Raw genomic sequence first — 19,528 nt, forward strand, 5'->3', positions numbered from 1 at the left:
GGACATATCTTACACAGAAAGGTAAGATTTTTGCCGTCGGGGTCTTGGTTTGCAAGAGTGTAAAATTGTTTTAAATGTTCATAAGGAGAATCGGTGTCCGTCTCCGTGCCATCACTTCCACTAGCCATTTTTTTTAAAATTGCAGCGCTTTCTCTCACTCTCGTCTTTGGTCTGTCTCTCTCTCTCTCGCTCCTCTAGCCCTCCACGCTCTCGTCGTTGCCTGCTACGCGGCGTTGCTATGGATACAGGAGGGAGGAACTTTCTCTCGTTGCGTTTCAAAAGAGAAAACAGATGTCACTCAGTTTTCAATGGAAAACAAATTCCAACGTTCATTTACAGTGATGTCTGCCGTTCATGACACATAATGTGAACTAATTCACGTTCAAGTTCTTTATTAAAAAATGTGTTGCGTTCAGTTCAACGTTGACGAAAAAATGAGCGTGTTCAATGAACGCGTTCTTTTGAACTCGTTCACGCACAACACTGGACTCCAGTACACCAATGTTACGACCCCTCACCCACAATACCCCATCATCTGCATATAATGCTTTACTCATTCTCTGTTCAACTCCAGAAAAAACATCATCAATCATAATATTAAATAATATTGGGCTACATACACTCCCCTGTATGGAGTATCGTTTTCTATTGAATATATGTTTGAGGATTCCACTGCTATCCTAACCTCAAGCCTGGTCCTACCAGACTCTCCTACATTTCATGTGTACAGAGAGCCTGGGCACTCTCCATTGACAAGCGTTAACTTCCTTGAAGGCAGGTACTCTGATGAAGTTTAAGGCCATGTCCACACTAATACGTTTTTGTCCGAAAACACATATTTTTTCTGTCCGTTTTGGCCTTCCGTCCACACCGAGACGGCATTTTTATTAATGAAAACGAAGCTTTTGTGAAAACGCACTCCAAAGAGGATACATTTGAAAACGCCATTTTCACGTTGTAGTGTGGACTGTGAAACCGGTGGTATTTAAAACCGATGACGTAAATTTAGTCATGTGACGCATATTGTACCAACAGATATTCATGTTTATACCAGTATTGTGCCTGTTATGTGCTATTCACTTTCACATTGTTGCTAAAACTATTCTACATTGCACACTCTTCATATCACAGTCCTGCAGTGCAAAGATGACAGAATTTACCCACATTTGCTGTCCTGTCCAATACATGAGAGCAGTCGCGTTTTAGACCAAACACATGTCTGCGTGCGACCTGGACCGCATCAGTGAATGGTGAGATATTTTACTAAATAAAATTATCCTGTCAGAAGAATTGCGCGATAACTTCATTATTTATTTTTCCATCTGAATCATATCAGTGATCTTTTGTGGGGTTTTACTTACAGTAAGGTGCAGTAAGGTGAATTTAGCACATTCAGGCGTTTTTCAAAAGTTTCTCATCCACACTGAAACGTCCGAAACCGCCTGAAAACGCAAGTGTGGACAGAGAGCGTTTATAAATGAAAACACCGTTTTCAAATCTATCCCGGATTAATGTAGACGTAGCCTAAAACTATTGGATCTGCCCAGAGCCACTCTGGATCTGCCATAACCAATCGCCAGGCTTGGGAGGGTTACTTTAAAAATGTATTCCGTTACAGTTACAAATTACTTCATAAAAAAAGTATTCAGTAACGTAATCCAAGTACTATAATATGAAAGTAATGTAACTGATTACTTTTGGATTACTTCAAGGTCACGTATATAAATAAAGTCAAGCAAGAAGAAATATTATTAAAAAAAAATATTAAAAAACTTTTATTTATTAAGAATTTGGCTCAGTGTACATTACAATATTTTCAAAATATACACACAGGCCTGAATATATATTTATGTAAAGGGCTATACAGACATCTAGTGGCTAATGTATGGTATTACAGATTATTTTGTTTTATTTGTAACTAATTTTTAACAAAAAAATAAAAACACAACATTTAATATTTTTACACAATCTACATATTAGTTTATTTTAAAATAGGCCTACATGTTGACTAAAGCCGTGATCTTTCTTCATTTGCCTGACTGAACTTGGGGCGTTGGCAGTGGGAGTTCCCCTACGTTACCTAGACAGCGAACATCCCGTTACGTGAGAAAAGATTAAGAAAGGACATTTTGGGTACTAAAAAAGATACTCTCCTAATTTCTACAAAATAGCAGCGGAATTTCCATGAATTACAAGCGATTTTACCCGCAGGCAGCGTCGTTTCTACTAGCAGCAGTGATTCATTCAGCGTCTGAGGAGATTGTAGACAGCTGTTATTTGCGCATGCACCAGCGCGTGGCACACGTGAGTCATTACTGGCAACAGAACCAGGAACTACTGTATAATCAAGCAGCGCTTAATATAGTGTTATTATGCCAAAATACTTATTTATTTAGTTTTAAATTAAACCATTGTAATCCTGAAAGTATTTCCCCTTTTTTTAAATGTAACTATAATCTGATTACTACGTTTTTTGACGTAACTGTAACGGATTACAGTTACTGGATTTTTGTATCCTGATTACGTAACGCCGTTACATGTATTCCGTTACTCCCCAACCCTGCCAATCGCTAACATTGGGTCGTGACGTAACCCTACAACTCAAACTAGTGCACAACCTCAACATCATCGTTCTCAGCCGCTCCCTCTGTTCGCTGATTGGACCACCAAAAAATTGGCCGGAGAAAACCCAAGAATATACTGCAAACCCATGCTGCGTTCCAGTCCACTTTTAGACACGCACTTGCAAACTCCCCTAAGCACTTCTCCTCAGGGGAATCCCCGCCGCCATTTTGAAGTGCATTCCACTTCGTGAAGTGGACAAGGGAAGTTTATATGGACAGACCCGAGTCTACTTCATATGTACACTTCAGGTACCTATATGTCCCACAATGCAGTACGATTGTGATGTCACCACAGATCTTGTCTAATCACCACCACAACAAACAACTCTATGATATAATAATTCACATTTTTTTAATTGAAAACAACCCAAACACCATATATACATTTGGATGCTGCATTAAAGAAATTCTTAAAGGGAAAACAAATGTAAATAATAAATCAACTACAACTACTATAAATCAGCTGATTCCAAGTGATCAAGGGCTTAGGACGTTCCAGTTCAGTCCATTGCTGTTTCCGCCAGTAGTGGGCACTCGCAATGACGTACATCCGAGTGAACGAGACGGAGGGAAGTTAGCAAGTGAAGGGCATGACAATTTTGGACTGGAACGTAGCCCCAGACGGAGAACAGAAGGAAAATTAAAATTGAGCGGAAGTACGTAGGAGGGCGGAGCCAGGCTACCTCAATAGTCCTTTCTCAATAAAAGTCTCTGATCCAATTGAACCGCAATGAGGTAGAGTCTGAGAGCAGCTTAAATATTCCACTGATGAAAGTCAGGTGCAAGGGTAATCAGTGTCACGTACGTGCGAGGGAAATGTAGTTCATAGAGGTTTAATATTCAGGAGAGGGATCCCTCTGGTAACGAGCACAAGGAATCGCAGAAGTCTCGTTTGTGACATTAATACAGCATATTTTTACTGACTCTCTCCAGTCACACAGGCTGTTCTGGGCTGCGTTTCCCAACAGCATCGTTAGCCAACTATGTTCCGTTGTTATCAGCAGTTCAACGAGTCTGTGAAACCATCGTTCCAACAAAACCAACAAACAGCATCGCAGAGTTGTGTGTATGGTACGACAGATCTCGACCTGTGGTTAGCAGAGTTTCTAGTTTGCATGACATGTGGACTCAATAAATCCTTATCTTGAGTCAAATAAGCAAGCTGACATTCAGTACAATATATATTTTTTATTTAGAATACATACAAATGTCATTTACGTCTATTAGTTTGTCAAAGTGGCATTTTTGAAGAGTGGGGATGTACGAACGTGCTCTACTATGTAATAACGAGCCTATGATATGATTGAATCTCAGATGCCATGTCCGGAATTTACAGCAAAACTTCTAGCACTAATTCGATCTCAAACAGATTCATTAAAGTAGTTATTACTCCAACACATGCGTGACATCATTAACCAACATGGTTGAACGACAATTTGCAACAGTTTCAGGAAACAGCCGTGACTATCTAGTTGATTTCTTCAGTGATGTATTGTACTGTGGTAGTAAAGCAGCGAGTTAGGTCGTTGTACGGGAAACACCCCCCTGACTGATAAACTGACTTAAAAATTTGGTGATTCTTGAATAACAAAGTATAAAGAAGTAACTTATTTTGATGAGTTGATGTAAAATCATATGTTGTCGACTTAATGATCATGTCATTTTTTACAGTGTAGTTTTTGTTAATACAAAAATGTTTAGTAGAGTCGCCAAAAATAAAGTGTACAAAATAACACAAAGTGAAATAATGTGAAGTGGCATTTTGGGGAAACAGAAACAACAATAAATACACAATACTAACATTAACTATTAATGAAACATATGGATGAATAGAACGAACATCATTCCTGCATGCAAATCATTCCCTTTTAACACACGATGTACCAGTTACGTCATTTATTGGTACTTTTTGGTAATTTTAATGACTTACTAATTGAAAACAAAACTACGACACTCCATGATAGTCATTTATTTATTATTATATATAATGAAGTGATATACAGCACACCTCTGTATTTACAGTGTATTTGCTGACAACAGTGAAAAGACAGGAAAGTGTGTATTCCTAAGATGAGAAACTTTATTTCATAACAAGTTATGAAAATAACATTATAATAATGACACTGACATATAGTTTTACAACATCTCTGACCGCAGATACTGAATCAGGAAAACATGTTTTTCTCAGTTGCTTTTTCTTAAAATGAGTCTGACAGAAGTCTCAATAGCTTTCATGCACATCTTTCAAAATAAAAGCCTTGCATCAGAAAATCATAGAATAACTGCAAACATAGAAAAACTGAAAAACTGTCCAACCAGTGCCGGCCCGAGCCTCTTGGGGGCCCTAAGCAGAATTTGATTTGGGGGCCCCCCTCCCACCATGCAGAGTCACCTGTGCTAGAAGATTATTGACACAAATGTCACGCTATAATGTTATAGTCAATATTATAAACGAATACAGTGAGGTTATGTATTAATACAATTAATAAAAAATAAAACATACTTAAAATACTTCACTCTTTTATTAAAACTTCTGAATACAAACTGTCACAAAACATATTAAATAAATGATTTGCAAATGTGCATTAAATGTGCAATTAAATAAAACCAAAATAGACAAACATTACTATAATCAAAAATAGAATGTTACAAAAAAAGATACTTAAATAATGAAAGCAAACATAAGAACAGCAAGGGTTCAACAGTGACAACTGTACAACAATGACCTCAAAATCGTTCCTTCCTAGCTTTTCTGGAGGCAAAGCCACTGATGACATCATTGTATGGTATTGCTTGGCCAACTTTGTTATTAATACTAATGACTGCAAGTCCACTTAGTCTTTCCTGGGCCATTGATGATCTCAAGTATGTTTTGATCAATTTCAGCTTGGAAAAGCTCCTCTCTGCTGAGGCAACTGACACAGGCAGAGTGCAGGCTATCCTGAGAGCTACCCAAAGATCTCATTTTGTGAGAGGTATGTGAGAAGCTCAAAGGCAGTCATCATAATTTGGGGAAGTTCAGGAAGACTCTCTATCTCTACTGCCAGTGCGCTACCATCAATATCAATCAGCCTCCTCTCCACAAGAGAGTTTTTCCCCAAGAAGCTCACATCGTTCCCTCCGGACGTTTTGATCTAGCTCCCTAAAATTGAGCAGCACTCCAAAGTTCTCTTTAACCTCACTTAAGAGACTTAAAGTGGCGGAGCTAGGGGGTGGCCAGGGGTGGCCGTGGCTACCCTTGGTCTAAGCTTGGCCACCCCTTTGGCCACCCCTCTCACTGCTGTGTCTGTCTTTTTTTTATTGACAAAAATTGCAAGTCAAATGAGTGCGGAAATGTGCAAGTGCCGAATGAGCTTCAGCAGAACATCAGACAGTGATATATATGCACATAGTAAATATAGAGTCAATCTTTCTCAACTGGTGAGTTGCAAGACCGTTTCGAGTAAGTCGAATAGTGTGCAGTCAACAACAAACGTAATTCTCTTTTTTTCTGATGCTACTTTTATTTTAGAAGATGTGTGCGAAAGCTTGTGACACTTATGTCAGATGCTGAGAAAAGCGCGTTGTCCTTATTCAGTTGGCTATCTTCGGTAAGATGAGATGTTGTCAGGCCAAATGTCAGTAAAACTAACTAACCTTTCTGTCATACGTCTGACAGCCGTTGAACTGTGCTTGCGGTATGCACATCACGCGCAAATGCGGCGTGCTGTAACCGTAGTTGTCAATTAACTCATGTAAGAAATAAAAAAGGCGATTAAAGCTGTCAAAACTGTATGCATGTATTTGTTATATATGCGTCACATGTGTCTGGATTAAAATATTCTGCTATGTGACGGTCAGATCACAATATAAGGCACAAACTTATATGTAATGTTTTAATGTCCAAATAAATGTGAGCACTGTGCATTTGTACTAGAAGATAGGCAATCATTTTGCGTTAATTTGTAAAGGACAAACAAAAATGGATAATTTTTAAATCCATAAAATAACTAATTTTACATTCTGGCAACATTACATTATGAAAAATATAACATTTTACATTATGTGCTGTTGACTTCCGCCTTGTTCACATTCTTGCACATGGGGATTCAAAAGAAAACTTTTGTTTTCCTTTTTAATTTAGGTATGATAGTACTGTTGCAATTATTTATTTTGACAACTAGCCTAATATAGAAAGTTAAAAAAAATTTTTGACAAACTCAGAATTGATTGAACAGTTCATTGATTATATAAAACGCATTGAAGGTTGAATAATCTTTGGACTTCAGTAGTTATCTGTAGTTATCTGTTATCTGCAATAGAACAAGCTATTGGAGATTTTGAGAACCAGAACCAAGCTAACTGAGCAAGTTGAACTTTAGCTATATTGTGTGCCCTTTTATTACTATTTAATTAATTTTAATATGAGGTGGTGGGTAATAATAATAATAAAAAATAAAAAAATCACTCAGTATTCCATGATTCCTAATTCACTACTATCTCAATTACAATGAAGTACAAATTAACTTTATTCAGTTGTGTATGCACTAAAACAGTCCAATTATGATAAAATAATTAAGATTTCTGTGCCACCCCAGACTGGTTGCTGGCCCTTGCCTGGCCACCCCTATGAAAAAATCCTGGCTCCGCCACTGCCAATGACAGAATGCTAAATGACACTTCCAGCCTCTTCATAGCATCCACTATCGGCTCATCTGCAGCCTCATAGGCAAAGTGCCTTTTTGTAGAACGCAATCGCTTCTCTTTCAGCACTGCTTCTGTGTTCATCTGCTCACAAATTTCTTTAGCAGATGTCTGTGCATCACAGAAGCCTGTTTTTCGGTAACTGATAAGTTCGCCTTTGTTCTTTCTTTACAAGGATAACCCGCTACATCAAGCTGCATGTTGGTTGACTGTAGAAGCTTGCTCGTGATGTTAATTTTAGACAAAATGTCACACCAGACAACACAAAAAAATCGGAAACCTAAATGAACCTATCTCTTCCGCAAGGGAGTTGGCTTCAACAGCCACTACAGGGTCAGTCGCTTTACTTCTCACTTCTAGCAGGGCTTCCCTCACCTTCTCTGACTGGTATAGCGCAAAGCCTCAATACTTTTTATCCGGCTTTCCCAGCGTGTCTCACTCCAGGACTTGAGGGTGATGTCAACAAACTTCCGTAAGAAGACCCACCTTTGAGTGGACCCAGCAAACAAAGTGTACACCTTCTCCACATTTCCCAAAAAAACAAGAAGCATCCGTTGATGCTTTAGCCGCATCTGAAACTGTCAGATTTAGTGTATGAGGCACATAAAAAGCTCTTGGATTCTTAACCAAAAGCCTAGCCTGCACACCTTTGTTTTTTCCCTTCATATTAGCCCCATTGTCATAGGACTGCCCCCGACAATCCTGAAAAGAGATGTTCAATTCCTCAAGCCTGTTAAGGATTAGATTGGACAAACCCAGGCCAGTGGATTCTGGAGCTATCAGAAATCCTAAAAAGTGCTCTTTTATTTCTGTTGTTTTGCCCAGAGTGACTGTGCGCACCACAACAGACATTTGTTCATGGTGACTAACATCAGGTGTACAGTCTAAAATAATTGAATAATATTTGCTAGGGCTGAACGATACATTGAATTTTCATCGTCATCGCGATATGAACTCGCGCACGCACGCACACACACTGTCCCTCGCTCGCTCGCTCACACACTCACTGTACCTCACTCACTCGCACACACACACACTCACTGTTGCTCGCACTCTCACTCACTCGCGCACACTCACTCTCGCTCACTTACTCAACCCGTCGTGGAGGACCGTTAAAAAATTAAACATGCTAGTCTTTCTGTCGTGATGTAGTGAAGCATCGCAGACGCGACGTAGGTTGTCGCCCACTATGACACGATCGAATCTTGCGTCCCGACGCCCGTTGTCGTTTACGAATCCCCACGACACCCTACGTCAAACGGATCGTGCCAAAATCGCGCAATCTGAACCAGGCAGGTAATAAACGTTTGACCTATCACGCAAAGAACCTATTAAAGCACTAAGACATGGGAACAGTATAGCTAACATTCACATTTGAATATTTATCTTAAGTCATATCGTCATCGCAATATTAAACAATGTTATCGCACATCGCAGCTTTTCCTCATGTCGTGCAGCCCTAATATTTGCAGTCCTTGATTTCTGCCACCATTACCTCAATAATTTTGTCACTGACACACTCTATCAGCTCATTCTGGATAGTCTTACCCAGGTATGTGTTGTGCTGCATTCCACTATCAATTCGTCTGATGTGGTCTTTTAACACCGGGTCAAATTTTGCCATCAGTTCCACCTCTTTAAGGAAGTTCCCATTGTTGGCCTGATGCAAAGTATCGACAGACCCCCTGAGTGCAAGATTCCTCTCTGCCAAAGAATGAATGATACTAATCAAACGCATGAGAACATCTCTCCAACGATTTCTTTCGGCCTCCAAAAGGGCAATTTCTGTTGCATCAATAGTCTTCTGCTTAGAAAGACAGAGGGCAAAGTCTTTCCACTTCACCATATTATTGCAATGATCTTGACTATTCTTATGCTGTTTCAGCAAAGCACCTACATTTACCCAATCACGCTGTCCCTCTGTTGACAGACTTTCTTGAGAATAATTTGCAACAGATGTAGAAGGACCTGTAGGGACATTCGATAAAAAAAAAATAAAAAAAATATTATAAAATAACATAACACAGAATATTGTATAGTAAAGCCAACACAAAACAAAAACTTTTAGATTAACTGACCTGTCATGCCGGCTGAGGTTGAAACCGATGTATCAGTGAATGTAAGTGCTTGTAACTGCTCCTCGCTTTCAGTCGCATGTAACTCTGCAGTGGATGAACCTGCAATGATAAAATAAACAAACAAATAAATAAAAAGCTAAACGTGTCATGTCATATTAACAGGCTATGTAACCATTTGCCATCAAGAAAAACCTCACCTGTGTCACGGTTCATGAATCGGCTGTCTCACGCTGATGTGTCTGCGTGAGTGTAATTGTGTGGGTGTGGTTACTCGTTGTGTTGATTAGTGTCTCCAGCTGTCATCAATCCCAGTTCCCTTTATATGCCCAGTAATTTCCCTCTCATGTTGTCAGATCGTTGTGGTTGTTCCTCGGTGTGTGTCCTGTTCCCGTGCCTCGTCTGCTACAGTTCTTCGTGTCGTCTGGATGTTCCACAGTTCCTGGGTTTTCTCGAGCACGCTGACCACCGCACCACCACCGGATCGCCATCTCGTCCCTGCTTCAATTACCACCTGAGTGTTTGTCCCCGACCTGTGTCTATCATCTGACCACATTTAAATAAACTGAGTTTTTACTTGCATCTTGCATCCTCCTGTTACTTTCCTCACAACCTGCTGTATCATCAGCTGTGGAGGCTCTGACACTCGATGAAACATTAGGGGCCGGTAGAGTTGGTTGTGCTCCAAAGTACTTCAACAGTGTTCCTGAAAAAAAAAAAAAAAATAGCATTGCATAAATGCATAGTTGATCGAGCAGAATGAGTTTATTTTGCCATCATTACTTACACAACAAGCAATTCCACACCACACCAAACAATTCATATTCTATTGGAAAATGAAGCATAATTGCAGTATGGTGAAAACTTAACATGGTGATCTACTGCAGCCTATAAATATGAGGATAGCACTGCTACATCAGTCGCCACCATATTAATAAAATTGAAGTCTCCCCACCCAACATGGTTTTGGTATATTTTCTCATAAAGATCAATACCATCTCTCACCAAAGAGCAGAGAGCGCACGTGCTTTGCCTATGAACCTGGAACATTCACTTCAACACAAACAGCAATGCTAGCTAAGCTGCCGTCGCGAGGTGTCTAGTGTATGCGCATGACTCAAACGCTCGCAGACACAGCAGCAGTTGTCGACAGAATTTTCTTGTCTTGAATTATTCATTCATTCATTCATATTTATTCATTCATTCATTTATATCACTTGTTTAAGTTATTTAATTGTAAAAAAAGAAGAAAAAAACTATTGGGCCGCTTAGTTCGCTTATGCCTCGAGCCGGCCCTGTGTCCAACCTTGAAAAACTCTTTCCACAGAGAGAACACACATAAGGCCTCTCATCTGAATGAACTATAAGGTGTTTATTTAGATTTGATGATGAAATAAAATCTTTACCACACTGATCACAGTTAAATGGTTTTTCTAGAGTGAATACGCAGATGAACACTGAGAGTTGATGCTTGAGAAAAACTCTTTCCACACTGAGTGCATGTATACGGTTTCTCTCCAGTGTGAATTCTCAAGTGTATTTTAAGGTTTACTTTCCTTAAGAAACTCTTCCCACACTGAGTGCTTAAGGTTTTAAGGTTCGAAATTATAAAATAAAATCTTTTCTGTTACAAAAATAAAATGTATGCCGCAGAATTCAATAATGTAATCGTCTGGTTTTCTGCCAGGCTTCTGTCAAACACAGCACATCTAGATTATGATCTCTAATCATATCATTAGACGACTAGACGACTGGGCTGTGTTTGAACGGCTATTAGACGTCTTTTAAACGCAAAATTGCTTGCTGGGATCTGACTTCTGTGATGTTTAGCCAGTCTGTCTGCTTCCTATGGAAGCCCGTTTCCGCCACATTGAGTAAAAAAAAAGAGATTCTTTAAGTCATAATAATGAGAAACTTTCTCATAATAATGACTTAACATCTCGTAATAATGAGAAACTTTCTAATAATAATGACTTAACATCTCGTAATAATGAGAAACTTTCTCATAATAATGACTTAACATCTCATAATAATGAGAAACTTTCTCGTAATAATGACTTAACATCTCGTAATAATGAGAAACTTTCTCATAATAATGATTTAACATCTCGTAATAATGAGAAACTTTCTCATAATAATGACTTAACATCTCATAATAATGAGAAACTTTCTCATAATAATGACTTAACATCTCGTAATAATGAGAAACTTTCTCGAAATAATGACTTAACATCTCGTAATAATGAGAAACTTTCTCGAAATAATGACTTAACATCTCGTAATAATGAGAAACTTTCTCGAAATAATGAGAAACTTTCTCAAAATAATGACTTAACATCTCGTAATAATGAGAAACTTTCTCGAAATAATGACTTAACATCTCGTAATAATGAGAAACTTTCTCGTAATAATGACTTATTTTCTCGCACTTCTACGCATGCGCAAAGCAGCGGAGCAGAAGGGCGTGCCACACTAGCGACATCCCCTGGTCAAAGACGTGTAAATGCATCACAGCAAACATGGCACGCTCTGCAGTGAATAACATTAATGATAAATGATCAGTATATGAGACAGGCTTCCATAGATTGTCTTTTATTCATTTGTAATATTAATGTGTATTTTTGTGTATGAACAAGCAGCAACACAAGTGTGATCCATGCATTTCAAATAGATGGAGGAATGATAAGACAGCACACCTTTCCAAATCTGTTTAAGAACACTTCATCTGGAAATCTGTGTAAGGGTCCATTCATACAGAACGCGCTTTTTCATTGCTTTTCTAGGCAAACGCGCACTAGCGGACGTTGCGCTCGCTCTTCTGCAGCGTCGCGCGCATGACACGGCGTTCTAAAAACGCGGCGCTCAATTGAAAAGCAGTTCAGCTTTTAAAAACACGTCTCGACCTTGCGTTTTCCCCCATTCCACTGCCCACTTATGTGTAAATGTCCCCAAAGTCATAAACATCTTAAACGTGATTTCTGTATCTTCCAGATGAACCTGCACATCAAATATCCTAGAAGCATCTGCAAAATACGTGTTATATTAACACACATGTGTTACACTTAAACTTGACGAATAAATGTAATATTCCAACTTTAATCTGATAGTTTTGTAAATTCATGTAACAATTTCCATCAGTGCGCACAAGCAGGCGTCCTTCGTTACCATGGTAACCGTCCTGCTTCTGCATTCCACTTTCACACCTTATCGTGCGCATGGAAAAGTATGGAAGATATAGGCCTACTGATGATGTTATTTAATGATACTACAGATTGCACTTAGTAGATCAAACTGACTTTAATGAAAACAACTGTTTTGCAGAGCGTGCCATGTTTGCTGTGATGCATTTACACGGCTTTGACCAGGGGATGTCGCTAGTGTGGCACGCTCTTCTGCTCCGCTGCTTTGCGCATGCGAGAAAATAAGTCATTATTACGAGAAAGTTTCTCATTATTACGAGATGTTAAGTAATTATTTCGAGAAAGTTTCTCATTATTACGAGATGTTAAGTCATTATTATGAGAAAGTTTCTCATTATTACGAGATGTTAAGTCATTATTATGAGAAAGTTTCTCATTATTACGAGATGTTAAGTCATTATTTTGAGAAAGTTTCTCATTATTTCGAGATGTTAAGTCATTATTTTGAGAAAGTTTCTCATTATTACGAGATGTTAAGTCATTATTATGAGAAAGTTTCTCATTATTACGAGATGTTAAGTCATTATTATGAGAAAGTTTCTCATTATTACGAGATGTTAAGTCATTATTATGAGAAAGTTTCTCATTATTACGAGATGTTAAGTCATTATTACGAGAAAGTTTCTCATTATTATGAGAAAGTTTCTCATTATTATGACTTAAAGAATTTTTTTTTTTTACTCAATGTGGCGGAAACGGGCTTCCATAGCTTCCTGACCTGAGCCCCAGTTAGTCAAGTTTGAGCTCTAAGACTATGTGCCATATTACTAGAGAGAAGAGCGGCACCATCCCAGGTGTGATGAATACCATCTCTTCTCAACAGGTCAGGTCTGCCCCAAAAACATTTCCAAATGTCTATGAACGACTGAAAGCGAACACGTTTAAGAGCATTATATGAATGCAGGCATAATATTTATATTAATTTAAAAGCAAAGTTTAATATTACTTGTCAATTAATAAATTATAATAACTATATGAATATATTACATGAATTAAAGGAAATTATTAATATAAATATAATAAATAATTTGCAGCAAAAGATGGACAATTTGGTCTCTAAAGTTTGTTTCACACTATAAACTGCTTTGATTTGGAGTGAGAGATACAGGGGGAGTGGCTTTATTGTATCAGATACATGTCACTGCACTGATTGGTCCAGCCATGTAGCGCAAGTTACCATGATGATGAACACAACTAAAAACCAATCCACTTTCCTGAGCCCGAAAAGGCCAGTTTGCTCAAACTCATCTCAAACTTTACCTGTTAGCAAATGAAACTGGCTTTATGCAACAGGCCACAGGACGTTTTTGTTGTTTTACTAGAGACAAAGAACTGCCTTACACTGACAGCTAAATGACAAAACTAATGTCACAGAATTACATTTACATTTATGCATTTGGCAGACGCTTTTATCCAAAGCGACTTACGGTGCGTGTCCACTGGCACGGTGCGAGCGGAGCAGAGCGAGCGTTTTCAATTCATTCCTATGGAAGTCGAGCTTCACGCTCACGCAGTGCATTTTGGGATTGACAGCGGACCGGAGAAAGCGTAGAAAGCGTTGAGAGCGACCGAGAGCGTCAAAAGGTTGGGCAGTTCTCGACTTTATGCAAATATCAAGCGAAAAACGCGGTCGGCAGCCAATTGCTGTGAGGTTCGGGATATGACTTCTGTTTTGAGAGTTTAAAAATATGCAAATTGTGCCGGAGTTTATGCTGGATTTAGTGCGTAAATCATTTTGTTTACAAATTAGACGCTTTGCAGTTGTTATATATGTTAAATATTTTAATTTGGATGTGTTCATTGTGATTTATATTGGCTGGGTTTATAAAAGTTTATAAAACTGAAAGGATATCTTTGCTTGGTGCATTTGGAAACAAAGCTTATCTATTTCTAAATTTAATCGCGTGCATCGCTTGATTATACTGTCCGTGTGTTTAAAAAAACTTAGATTAAACATACTCGCAACAGACACACCCCAAAGCGGAGACGTTACAGCGTTGCCAGCGGCACTGAGCGGAGTTTTGCCGCTGTAGTGGACACGCACCGTAACTGTACGTTCACACCGTCGCCGGTGAGAGCGGCAAAATTCTCTCTCGCCGCCCTGTCAACGACGCCGGAGAAAGATTCGGGGACGCTCTGATGCTCTGACGTAGATCGAAGTAGACCTATGTTTACTGGATTGCGTCTGGAATCCTCTCAGGCGGAGGACTTCTACATGATGATTAGTTGCCGCCGAACCGCATTTTATCAACTTATTAGGCTACCATAAAGTTTACCTGATTTCAACTCTCTTCGCCGCTTTCACCGTCCAAGACGCGCCGCGCCGCCCTCGCCGGAGCTCGCAGCCGGCTCTCATTGAAAATGAATGACTTCCGGCCACTCTGACGCTCTCGCCGGCGGTGGTGTGAACGCACAGTTACATACACATTTACATTATTATCAGTTCTTGCTTTCCCTGGGAATCAAACCCATGATGACCTTGGCGTTACAAGTGCCAGCGCTCTACTGTTTGAGCTACAGGAAAACTTTAAAGAATTAAAGTTTATTTCACTATAGGTTTGCTTTATCTGAATCTGTTTTTAATTATTGGATCTGTAGAAACCTGTTACTCACAAAAATCACACATTGTCAGTGAAATGGTCATTTTATTTGTTATTGTACAGATGTTCGTTATTATATACATCTGTTTATGTAATAACAGGCTTTATTTAACTAAACAAACAAAATTAAAAAAAACTAAAAAACATAATACATTTTTCATGATTTTTTCCCCCAAATATTAACAAATAACTGATGGTTGTTTTTCTACATTTGTTTCCAGTGTCTTTTCATTTTGAGCATTCAATCAAAATAATTTTCTTTATTGTTCTCTAACATACAACACAACACAAATGTGGCATTTCACATAAACACTAGTTTATTAGTAAACTAACTACACATTTACTTTATGCGAATCTAAAAAAAAACATTTGCTCGCTGTGACACAGAACAATGCTTTCTAATATGATTCACTAGATTACCTGATTGGGTGAAACTCTTCTCACACTGAGTACAGTCGTACGGCTTCTCTCCAGTATGAACTCGCTCGTGTGCTTTCAGGTTTCCAGACAGAGTGAAACTCTTGTCACAATATGAGCACTTGTAAGGTTTTTCTCCAGTATGAATTCTTTGGTGCTGTTTCAGATGCGCAGCTGTAGTAAAGCTCTTCCCACAGTCACAACACACATGATCTTTCACTTCATTGTGTGTTTTCTGGTGCCGTTTAAAACTGTCCGGCCTTGAAAAACTCTTTCCACAGAGAGAACACACATAAGGCCTCTTACCTGAATGAACTTTTAGGTGATTTTTTAGATTTGATGATAAAATAAAATCTTTACCACACTGATCACAGTTAAATGGTTTTTCTCCAGAGTGAATGTGCAGATGATACTTGAGTAGGTATGAAGATATGAAACTCTCTCCACACTGAGTGCATGTATACGGTTTCTCTCCAGTGTGAATTCTCATGTGTGTCTTAAGGTGTCCTTTCTGTGTGAAACTCTTTCCACACTGAGTGCAGGTGTGCGTCTTTTTGGCTTTTGTTCTTTGAATTGTAAAGTTACGATGTTCCTCCTCCACTTCATTCAGTTCTTGTCTTTGCTCTTTCACTCTCACCTGGTCTAAAATACACAGAAATATAGTTAGAATCAGTTCAAGTGAACCCTGATTTAATAGCAGAAAGCAACCGAGATCAGATCTTTCACTGTTCTATCATTCATTTGTTAATATATTTAAGTATGTTTGACAACTGCTATATACAAGGTTGTGATCATTTGGATGTATTTCTTCATCATTTATCATCCATATACTGCTTATTAATTCACATCTACCAAAGCAGTCAACAATGAAGAATCAAGAATGGACACCAACCTATTTGTTCCTCAGTATCTTCATGTTTTATTCTGGATGGTTCTGGATCCCTCATGTCTTCAATCTCCTCTTTAATAAACTCCATCTTTAACAGTCACACAGATTTCAGCTGCTACTCCTGGAGTTTGTCCTTCTCTTGTAGGATGATGGGAATATTCCCAGTATTTATTGGTGAATTGTTGTGGGAGGGGCTTCACTGCAGGTGTGAACTGTGATCACTGTGTTTTTATCCAATCTGCATTTAAAAAGTACAGAGTCATCATGTTAAACTGCTGCTGAAAAGCCTCTTTGTTTCAAAAGTGCCCTGTTTTCAGCTCATTCATTATGGTGATGTCTGAGATCTTCTGTAAATTGGCACATTAAGCTCATTTTATTGGTGTCAACAGGCTGAAACAAACTACAGCATCATCACCTTTAACTTCAGTTCTTGTCTTTGCTCTTTCACCTCCATCTGGTCTGAAACATATTAAGTTGTTAGAATGAGTTCAAGGAGGGTAAATGTGAATATTGAAGTGAACCCTGATTTAATAATGGAAAACAAGTGAGATCTGTCCAAAAGGTAATGTAAAGGTAAAGGAGATGTACCAAAGTTAAGTTAAGTAATCCTCTAGTTAATAGTTAAAATTTGAATGACAACTGCTTAGGGCTGGGCAACATGGACAGAACAAACAGCATTATAATTGTTTTGTATCAGTCGATATCGATAATTATCACGATAAATGTCAAATCTTTATTTATTTTAAGTTTAAAGGCAGATTTTTTTAACTAGACCGTTAATTGTGGTTTTAAACTACTCTTTATTGTCAGTACATATTAGGGCTGGGTAAAAAATATTGATTTCTTGATTTTAATCGAGAAAAACTCATTTTTACGAACCGATATCGATTCTTAAATCCCAAGAATCGATTAGGCTAATCATCCCATCCAAATAAATCGCAATAATCTTTGTGCTTTGTTACTATTGATATGAAACAAAGTCTCAGATTTCAAATTCCATCCATTTTCTTATGAAATTCAAAAACAAATAGCGTTTTGGCACGGTGGCGTGAGATCGCTCTGGCAAGAGAAGCAGCAGTGTGGAGCGCACATGATCGTCTCTTCCGCCTTAAAGCAACACTAAGGAACATTTTTTACCTTAAATAATGTTTCCAAAATCGTATCAGTGGTTCAAGTCGTAACAGGGTGAAAGGCACTTCTGCATTCGCTTCGCAGCCCTATATCTGCTATAACCACACTATGCAAATTTGCCAAAACGGGTCGCGTTTCTGTAGTTTGAATGAGACATAATAAAACTACAAATTTGACTTGCTTTACGTCAAGCGTTACAATAGTCATTATTTAGTTTTTCTTCGTTTCTGATGTCGCAATACATCATACTTTAATGAAATCATGCAAAATAGTATCTACTTTGTCTGTGGACATCGTTCAATAGGATTAAACAAGAGAATCTATTGATTACGATATTAAATGTTTTGTCTTTGATCTTTCATTATACAAATCAAATTACACACCAGAATTTTGTCAAAATTGTTCAAATTGTTTGTCTTGTAACGTTGAATGTAGCAGATTTCACCTAGCAACACTAATGAACCACATCTGCAGTTTATTGACAGAGGACAGACAATCAACACACACACGTCTTCAGATTCACTGGGTGCTTCTCAATATCCCTCCTCGTCTCCTCTCTCCTCCGTCCTCCATCCTATGACCCGGAAACCGATCGAGCTCAGCCATCTTGAAGGACATCTCAATTCTCTAATTGCACCGCGAGGAGTCGAGGATCGAGGAGTGAGGAGGCTTCGTGAGGAGTCATGAGCGAGGATACACAGGTGCATCCTATGCGGAAGAGTTTTATCGACTAAAACGTGACGCACGTATAAATTCTCCTCCCCCTTCACATCGGTCACAATAATTTTGATTTATACTTTACTTTTGCAGTTTATATAAACCACACACCTCACATATTTCAACAGGGTATCTTTCTTTATTATTATTTATTATGAATTTCTTAAATAAACAAATTTCAACAACATAAGGGCAGATGCTCTCAGCGCTGCTGATGACGCGATGAAGTGACGCTGGAGTGATCAAGTATTCCAATGCATAAAAAAGCTTTCATTCGATCCCTCCGTCCTCGCGTCTTTTCCTTGCAGCCTTCCCTCGCATCCTACAGGGGGCGGAGCTGAGACGCGAGGAAAGGAAGCGAGGAGAGGAAACGAGGATGCACAAATAAGAATTGAGAAGCACCCACTGTCTTTCAGCTGAAGGATGCATGAGAAAAGACATGTTAATTACCGTCCTCCCTAACAGTAATACATTGATATAAACTTACATTTTAAAATCGATATGAGAGCTACACACATTTAGTACACTAAAGGACATTTCAACAGACTCAATCCACAAAAATTATATGTGGATACATTTATTAACAGGGAAAAACGCGCGCTAATTTGGCGCGAAGGAAGCAACATAAAACATAAAACATACACGCGCGTTAATAAAACTCCAAACATACATCGAACTTTTGGTAGGAAAACGCATACATCAACTTGTTGCGGTTTTTTGGCACTTCCATAATTAATATAAACTCAAAACTTGACTTAATACAGCATATTTTCACTCTTTAATGCAGAGCGACCTACCTGACTTTTGACTTTCTCCAGTCACGGGCTGTTCTGACTGAGCGCGTGCACGACCGGTCCAAATACAAATGACGTCACTCACAGAACGAACTCCTATTAATATTTATAAACAACAATGTATATTTCCCCCTGTCTTGCACAACAAAATAAATATGGTATACATTAAGTAAAATAAGATAGACATTCAATTGTTTAAAGCAAGTAATTGTTTCAGAATCATTTTTACCAGCTCAAAAATAAAACATACACATGCTGGAACAGTTCTGGAAAAAACCTCTCAACACTACCAATACATTATATTTGAACACACTTGCAACTTACTACAGCAGTTTTAATGGCATTTTAAACCACCTGAAAATCAAGAAAACAACCAACTCTATTTTGATCAGCTTTTA

General features: G+C 38.5%; 1 long non-coding RNA gene across 1 annotated transcript; it reads right to left on the reverse strand.

Annotated features, from left to right (window-relative positions):
* Positions 1-15,211: 15,211 nt before the first annotated feature.
* On the reverse strand, positions 15,212-19,179 carry LOC311297235. The gene is made up of 3 exons (XR_014628781.1): positions 19,134-19,179; positions 16,492-16,726; positions 15,212-16,241 (listed from the first exon to the last, which is right to left on the reverse strand). It is a non-coding gene; the product is annotated as an uncharacterized lncRNA (long non-coding RNA).
* Between the last annotated feature and the right edge of the window lie 349 nt (positions 19,180-19,528).

This window comes from Rutilus rutilus, assembly GCF_951802725.1.
Source record: "Rutilus rutilus genome assembly, chromosome: 9".
In the NCBI taxonomy this organism is placed as follows: domain Eukaryota; kingdom Metazoa; phylum Chordata; class Actinopteri; order Cypriniformes; family Leuciscidae; genus Rutilus; species Rutilus rutilus.